The following is a 9,207-nucleotide window of genomic DNA, read 5'->3' as shown; positions in this document are numbered from 1 at the left end:
AAGTAAATCTAACAAAAAAAAGAGAGACTTCTCCGAAGAAAACAACAAAGAATTTCTTGGCTCTGCACCTGTGGCTCAAATGGCTAAGGCGCCAGCCACATACACCTAAGGTGGCGGGTTCGAATTCAGCCGGGCCCACCAAACAACAATGATGGCTGCAACCAAAAAATAGCCGGGCGTTGTGGCAGGTGCCTGTGGTCCCAGCTACTTGGCAGGTTGAGGCAGGAGACTCACTTGAGCCCAGGAGTTGTAAGTTGCTGTGAGCTGTGATGTCACGGCACTCTACCAGGGGGATAGCTTGAGGCTCTGTCTCAAAAAAAAAAAATTTATTGTGAGACCATAAAGATTTAAGTAAATGGAGAGATATGTTCATGAACTAGAAGGTATAACATAATGTTGTAGTCTCTAGTTCTCCTCCTAATGATTTATATATTTAATAGAAATCTCCAGAGGTGTTCTTATGTATCTTGATCAGCTGACTAAAGGGACAAGACACTCTTGAAGAAGAAAATCAGGCTGAGAAGATTTGTTCTACCAGAAATCAAGAATGTTTTTTTTCCATGGGTGCAAGGTCCTACAATTTAATCAATCTGTTAGGTTTTAGGAACTCGTTCCTTTTTAATCTAGCCTAGAAAAGGAGTGACACAGAATTTTAAGATTTTACTTTCTACGTGACAACAGCATCAATATAGCTTAATCTGAAAAAAGTCTGGCCAGAAGCATGTTGACTAATTGGCCTATGGAATTGGTGAAATCAGACATAATATTTAAATTTATTTTGAATATATACCATCAAAAATATTCACTTAATGTGGCCTTATCTGTTTATACCAAAAGGCTTTCTTCCCCCAAAATAAAGGCTCAGGAAACATTTTTTGAATAAAAAAGGAAAACCACTATACCTTCTAAAACAACGAGCTCACAAAAAATGCAGCAGAATGCTAGCATACTCAGTGCAATATGAATGTAAGCCCACTGGGCTCAGCGCCTGTAGCTCAAGCAGCTAAGGCACCAGCCACATACAACAGAGCTGGTGGGTTCGAATCCAGCCTGGACCTGCCAGACAACAATGACAACTACAACCAAAAAATAGCTGGGTGCTGTGACAGGCGCCGGTAATGCCAGCTATTGGGAGGCTGAGGTAAGAGAATCGCTTAAGCCCAGGAGTTGGTTGTTGCTGTGAGCAGTGATGCCAGGGGCGGCACCTGTGGCTCAAGGAGTAGGGCACCAGCCCCATATGCAGGAGGTGGTGGGTTCAAACCTAGCCCCAGCCAAAAACAAAAAACAAACGAGCAGTGATGCCACAGCACTCTACCCAGCTTGAGACTCTGTCTCAAAAAAAAAAAAAAAAGTAAGTCCACTGAAAAGAAGATTTGAAATGTGGCCATAAATCTTATGAAAAATTATAACAAGCTCTTTACTTCATTTACTTTTAGCTATTTCATAAATACTATAAGAGAAACTGGATGGTTTGTGATAAAACTTAGAAAAATTTCTTTTTCCATCAAGTAAACATGTAAATTTTTCCCTTTGGCTTCTTTTTATAATTCTTCACTATGAGGAAGAGATATTGAGTTCTTCTAGATTTTTGGCCAGGTGGTTTATTTCCAGGTAGGTAGTTCCTGCACAGGTTTCCCTGTCACTGGATCTATGACTCTTCCAACTTTGAAAATGATCTCAGTCAGTTCATGTTCCACGTGCTCCGTTTGTGGAACAGGTAAAGCTGTGAGAAGCACAATATCCCCAACCGTGCACTGCTGAAGAGCATTATGAGCAAAGTAGGTTTTCCGCTTATTAAAATACTTCAATACATAGGGATCCAGAATAAGCCTGGTCATTCTCGCTTTAGCAGTTTTTTGCATTGCTGTCCCAATCACCTTCCCCACAATTCATTTGGCCTGGACGGATGAACGAACTATAGATAATATGTGGCTTTGAGCAGCCACGTCAGAAATCAAGAATTTTTACAAAGGTCCCAATAATTATGGTAGCATGATTTTCTTTTGTCATAGATAAATAGATGGAGAGAAAACCAAAAAGCCCATACATATACTCATGCAAGGCTGATTTTCCAACAAAGGTGGCCCTCCTTCCAAATCACTGGGAAGAAGAAAGTATTTTTGATAAATGGACTGGGTCAAGTAGATACATATGTTGGAAAAAAGAAGAAAAATCCAACCCCTACCTCACACCATGCACAAAATTAGTTCCAAGTAGATTGTAGGCCTGAATATAAGAGGAAAAACAAATTATTTAGAAGATAATTAAGGAGAATATTGTCATGATTTCAGGATAAAGAAGAATTCTTTTTTTTTAAGACAGAGTCTCAAGCTGTCCCTGGGTAGAGTGCTATGGTGTCATAGCACACAGTAACCTCCAACTCTTGGACTCAAGTAATTAGTTGCCTCAGTTTTTTCTATTTTTGGTAGAAACAGGGTCTTGCTTTTGCTCAGGCTGGTCTTGAACTCATGAGCTCAAGCAATCTACCCGCTTCAGCCTCCCAGAGTGCTAGGATTACAGGCATGAGCCACCGTACCTGGCCAGGGAAGAATTCTTAAATTGGACACAAAGAAGGATAATCATTAAGGAATGGATGAATAAAGAAACTCATAAAAATGCATAACTTCTAGTTATTACCAGAGGAATTATTAAAAGAATGAGAAATAAAACACAGAGTGGGAAAATATATTTGCAATATACTTACCTAATAAAAGGCTCGGTATCAAAATATATTAAAGAAAATCTTTCATAAATGATAAGAAAAAGCCAAGCAATCTAGAAGAAAAGTGGGCAATAGGCTAGTAGCTCACAAAACTAGAATCCAAATGAAAATATAATGTGGTCAGTCACATTTAGTAATCATGGAAATGCAAACTAGAACCACAGTGAGATACTTCTGTGCACACCTACCAGAATGGCTAGAATTAAAAAGGCTAGCAATACCAAGATGGAACGATGGGAATTCTCTTAAGAACTCTTTGGAAGCCCATACAGCATTTCTGAAATTGAACAAGGAATGTCCTATTTTAAAGTAGTAATTTCCCTCCTTTGTATATACCCAGAAAAAAAGTATTGGGGCAGTAAGAGGCAAAAGAATGTTCACAGAACTATTATTTATAATATCTCCTCTCACAAAAAAGTCAACAACCCTATAAACAACCCAAATATCTGTCAGCAGCAGAATGGTCCAAAAAAATGTGGTATATTCATGGTAAAACTAAATAAGCTACAGCTATCAGACAGAATGTTCACCAAAGAAGCCAGACACACATGTGGGCATATGGTGTAACTATATAAAGTTCAGGAATGGATGAAAGTAACATAGAGTGTTAACTGAGGAACACTTAGTAAGTGAAAGTACCATGTTTCCCCCCAAATAAGACCTACCCCCAAAATAAGCCTTAGCAGGATTTCTAAGCATTTGTTAAATATAAGCCCTACTCTGATAATAAGACCTAGTGATGGGCATGGCTATGCCACACCATGCGTTTCAGTGAGGAGAATAAGACATCCCCTGAAAATAAGCCCTAGTGTGTCTTCTTGAGAAAAAATAAATATAAGACAGTGTCTTATTTTCAGAGAAACATGGTATCAAGGGAAACTTACCATGCAGGCGAGGACAATGATAATCTTTAGCAAGGGAAAAGGGGGGACATTGAAAGACTCCTGAGTGCTCCTCATAAGGATGTTGGCTTGGTAATGATTACTTAAACTTCACATTTACAGTCTATGCACTTTTGTATGCATTTTTAAAAGATAAGATATGAGACATACTCTATAATCTCAACTATGATGTGATATGTAGGCCTGAAGAAAGGCATCCTAATATGATTTATAGTTATCTTTTGATGGTGGAAATATGAGGGTTTTTCTGTCTCATATCTTCCTGTATATTCTAAGTTTTCTTCACTGAGTCTGTATTACTTTTATAAGTAGAAATAAAATAAATATTAACAAGAAGCTATTCAGATTCGGCCAAAAAAGAAAAAATTGAAAAGAAAAAGTGAAAAAGAACGGTAGATAAAGCAAATATGGCAAACTGCTAACCACTGCTGGGCTTACAAAGTGTCTATATAGGTTTTCTTTATTTTTTTATTTAAACTTTTCTATACATTAGAAATTTTTCATAATAAAAAACTTTTCAAAACTTAAAAAATTTATAAAGCCTGTGCAGGAGGATACCCAGGGTGGGAAGCACTATGATATGTCACATAGATGGAACCCCTAGGGAACTTTCTACCTTCCTAAAATCCCAAGAGGAAGGGATGGAACCTAGAAGCTGTATTTTGGAAACCAGATTTTTTACATCCTTTTCCTTTATTTAGTTTCTACTTGTTTAGTTCTTCCTCAGGTTTCCTGTCAGATTTTCTAAAGTCTAATTCTCCTAGAAAAGGCAGTATTTCCCTGCAGGGCTCAGTGCCCCTCCTCAGTAATGTCAGAACTGATCCCACCCTTCCAAATTATTTGCCCACTGTTGATGACCAGACCTTGAACCCAGGCTGGGTGGGGTGGCTCATGCCTGTAATCCCAGCACTCTGGGAGGCTGAGGCAGGTAGATTGCTTGAGCTCAGGAGTTTGGGACAAGCTTGGGCAAGAGTGAGACCATATCTCTAAAAATAGCTGGGTGTTGTGGTGGGCACCTGTAGTCCCAGCTACTTGGGAGGCTGAGGCAAAGGATCACTTGAGCCCAGGAGTTTGAGGTTGCTGTGAGCTGTGACATCACAGCACTCTACTGAGATGATAAAGTGAGACTCTGTCTCAAAAAAAAATTTAAAAAAAGACTCTGAACCCACTCTCACCTAGTATTATGGCTTAATTGTGTCCTCTCCAAATTAATATAACTACCAGTACCTCAGAATGTGACTGCATTTAGAGATATGGACTTTAACAAGGTCATGAAGTTAAAACAGGGTAATTCAAGCGGGCCCTACTCTAATATGACTGATCTCCTTATAAGAAAAGGAAATGTGGAGGATGTGCAAGATGGTGGCCAAGTAACCGCTTCCTTGCAATTGGGCACATTGAGTCTGGGGAGAGGAGACTTTGGGCATCTCTGGCTGGTGGGATATGCCCAGAAACATCCCTCTGGAGACACAGGGAGTCAGTGAGGGACTTCTGAACCCCATAAGGAGAACAAAAGCAGTAGAGAACTGGCAAGTGATTGAGTGTGTTTGTTCAGTCTAATCCCACTGGCAGCTGTCCTGTACCAAAAGGACTCATCAAAACCCTAGTCCAGAGGCACAATAACTTAAAGAGCAAGAGGAAGTGAAAAGAAAATTAGGGCAAGGAAGCAGATAAATCACTCATGAGGAAGAACCAGCAGAAAAATCCTGGCAACATGAAAAAACTAGTCCAGAGCAACCCCTCCAAGGGACTGTGAAATAGCTATTGAGAGGATTCCACCTATAAAGAAATGTTAGAAATGATAGAAAAGGAATTTAGAATACAGATGATGAAAACAATGAAGGAAATGATGGAAACAATGAAGGAAAATACTTATAAAATGGAAAATAACAAAAAGGAAATCCAAAAACAGAATCAAATAAGAGATGAATGATATGAAGAATATAGAAAGGATATAGCAGAGCTGAAGGAACTGAAGCAATCAATTAAGGAACTTAAAGATGCTATAGAAAGTATCAACAAGAGATTAGACCATGCAGGAGAAAGAATCCCAGAGGTAGAGGACAAAGTTCTTGAGATATCTCAGATAGTTAAAGAGGCAGAAAAGAAGAGAGCGAAAGCAGAATGTTCACTGACAGAATTATGAGACTTTATGAAGTGTTCAAACATACAAGTTATAGGTATCCCAGAAGGGGAAGAAGAATGCCCCAGGGAAATGGAAGCCATACTAGAGAATATTATAAATGAAAATTTCCCAAATATCACCAAAGATTCTGACACACTACTTTCAGAGGAATATCAGACCCCAGGTCACCTCAGCTCTAACAGAACTTCTCCAAGACACATTGTGATGAACCTGTCCAAAGTCAAGACAAAAGAAAAGATTCTTCAAGCTGCCAGGAGTAAGTGCCAGTTGACCTACAGGGGCAAATCCATCAGGGTGACTGCAGACTTCTCTAATGAAACTTTCCAAGGCAGAAGACAATGGTCATCTGCCTTTAATCTACTTAAACAGAACAATTTCCAGCTCAGAATTCTATATCCTGCTAAGCTAAGCTTTAAAATTGATGGAGAAATCAAATCATTTACTGACATGCAAACATTGAGGAAATTCACCACAAGACCAGCTCTACAGGAAATAATTCAACCCATTCTACACACTGACCATCACAATAGATCAATAGCAAAGTAAAAACTCAGAAATTAAAGGACAGAATATAACTTCCACAATGATGCAAAAGATAAAACTAAGCAATGGACTCTCACAAAATAAGATGAATAGAACATTACCACACATATCAATTATCTCAATAAATGTTAATGGCTTGAATTTTCCACTGAAGAGGCATAGGTTGACTGACTGGATTAAAAAACACAAGCCATCCATTTGCTGTCTGCAGGAAACACATCTAGCTTCAAAAGACAAATTAAAACTCTAAGTTAAGGTTTAGAAGACAATTTTTCAAGCAAATGGAATTCAGAAGAAAAGAGGAGTTGGGATCTTATTTTCAGATGCATGTGGATTAAAAGCAACTAAAGTCAAAAAAGACAAAGATGGTCACTTTATATTGGTCAAGGGAAAAATACAACAAGAAGACATTTCAATTCTAAATATTTATGCACCCAATTTAAATACTCCCAGATTCTTGAAACAGAAATTACTCAGTCTGAGCAGTATGATATCCTATAATACCATAATAACAGGGGACTTTAATACTCCGCTTACAGAGCTGGACAGATCCTCTAAACAGAAATTAAACAAAGATATAAGGGACTTAAATGAGACCCTAGAGCAACTGTGCTTGATAGACGCATATAGAGCACTCTATCCCAAAGATAAAGAATATACATTCTTCTTATCACCCCATGGAACATTCTTCAAAATTGATCATATCCTAGGACACAAAACAAACCTCAACAGAATCAAAAGACTTGAAAATTTACCTTGTATCTTCTCAGACCACAAGGCATTAAAGGTGGAACTGAACTACAACAAAAACATTCAATGCCACACAAAGGCGTGGAAATTAAACAACCTTCTGTTGAATGACAGTTGGGTGCAGGAAGAAATAAAAGAGGAAATCATTAATTTCCTTGAGCACAACAACAATGAAGACACAAGCTACCAAAACCTGTGGGATACAGCAAAAGCAGTCCTGAGAGGAAAATTTATCACTTTAGATGCCTACATTCGAAAAACTGAAAGAGAGTGCATCAATAAACTCACAAGCCATCTTATGGAATTGGAAAAAGAAGAACAATCTAAGCCTAAACCCAGCAGAAGAAAAGAAATATTCAAAATTAAATCAGAGATCAATGACATTGAAAACAAAAGAATCATTCAGAAAATTAATGAAACAAGGAGTTGGTTTTCTGAAAAAATAAATAAAATAGATAAATCTTTGGCCAGACGAACTAAAAATAAAAAAGTAAAATCTCTAGTAACCTCAATCAGAAATGATAAAGGAGAAATAACATCTGATGCCACAGAGATACAAGAGATCATCTCTGAATACTACTAGAAACTCTATGCTCTGAAATCTGACAATGTGAAGGAAATGGATCTATATTTGAAATCACACCCTCTCCCTAGACTTAGCCAGGAAGAAATAGAGCTCCTGAACAGGGCTATTTCAAGCACCGAGATTAAAGAAACAGTAAAAAATCTTCCAACCAAAAAAAGCCCTGGTCTGGATGGTTTCACACCAGAATTCTATCAAACCTTCAAGGAAGAGCTTATTCCCATACTCCAGAAATTATTCCAAAAAATTGAGGAGGATGGAATCTTCCACAACACCTTCTATGAAGCAAACATCACCCTGATACCAAAACTAGGAAAAGACTTAACTAAAAAGGAGAATTTCAGACCAATTTTACTAATGAATATAGATGCAAAAATTCTCAACAAAATACTAGCCAATAGATTACAGCTGATTACAGCTTATTATTACAGCTTGTCATCACAAAAATCATACATCACGATCAAGTAGGTTTCATCCCAGAGATGCAAGGCTGGTTTAATATAAGCAAGTCTATAAATGTTATTCACCATATCAACAGAAGTAAAACCAAAGACTATATGATCCTCTCAATAGATGCAGAAAAAGCATTTGATAAAATCTAGCATCCTTTTTCTAATTAGAACACTGAAGAGTATAGGCATACATAGCACATTTCTGACACTGATCAAAGCTATCTATGACAAACCCACAGCTAATATTTTACTGAAATAAAACTGAAAGCTTTTCCTCTCCGAACTGAAATCAGACAAAGTTGTCCTCTGTCACCATTACTATTCAACATAGTACTGGAAGTTCCAGCCAATACAATTAGTCAAGACAAGGAAATAAAGGGCATCCAAATGGGAGCAGAGGAGGTCAAACTCTCCCTCTTTGCTGACGATATGATCTTATACTTAGAGAACCCCAAAGAATCAACCACAAAACTCCTGGAAGTCATCAAAAAATACAGTAATGTCTCAGTATATAAAATCAATGTCCACAAGTCAATTGCCTTTGTATATGCCAGTAACAGCCAAGATGAGAGGCTAATAAAGGACGCAACTCCCTTCACCATAGCTTCAAAGAAAATGAAATACTTAGGAATATACCTAACAAAGGAGGTGAAGGACCTGTATAAAGAAAATTCTGAAACCCTAAGAAAGGAAATAGCAGAAGATATTAACAAATGGAAGAACATACCATGCTTTTGGCTGGGAAGAATCAACATTGTTAAAATGTCTATACTTCCCAAAGCAATCTACCTATTCAATGCCATCCCTATTAAAATACCAACATCATAATCTCAAGATTTGGAAAAAATGATTCTGTGTTTCGTATAGAACCAAAAAAACCCCTGTATAGCTAAGGCAATTCTTAAAGTAATAAAAACAAAGCTGGGGGCATCACCATACCAGATTGTAGGCTATACTACAAAGTCATAGTGGTCAAGACAGCATGGTACTGGCACAAAAATAGAAACATAGATATTTGGAATCAAATAGAAAACCAGGAAATGAAACTAACATCTTACAACCACCTAATCTTTGATAAACCAAACAAGAACATACCTTGGGGGAAAGAC

General features: G+C 37.7%; 1 pseudogene; it reads right to left on the bottom strand.

Annotated features, from left to right (window-relative positions):
* Positions 1-1,554: 1,554 nt before the first annotated feature.
* LOC100959035 overlaps positions 1,555-9,207 on the bottom strand; it is a 30,142-nt pseudogene continuing 22,489 nt past the window's right edge.

This window comes from Otolemur garnettii, unplaced genomic scaffold (assembly GCF_000181295.1).
Source record: "Otolemur garnettii isolate 467f Iridium unplaced genomic scaffold, OtoGar3 scaffold00059, whole genome shotgun sequence".
NCBI classification, from domain to species: domain Eukaryota; kingdom Metazoa; phylum Chordata; class Mammalia; order Primates; family Galagidae; genus Otolemur; species Otolemur garnettii.
This window is presented reverse-complemented; position numbering and strand designations above follow the sequence as displayed.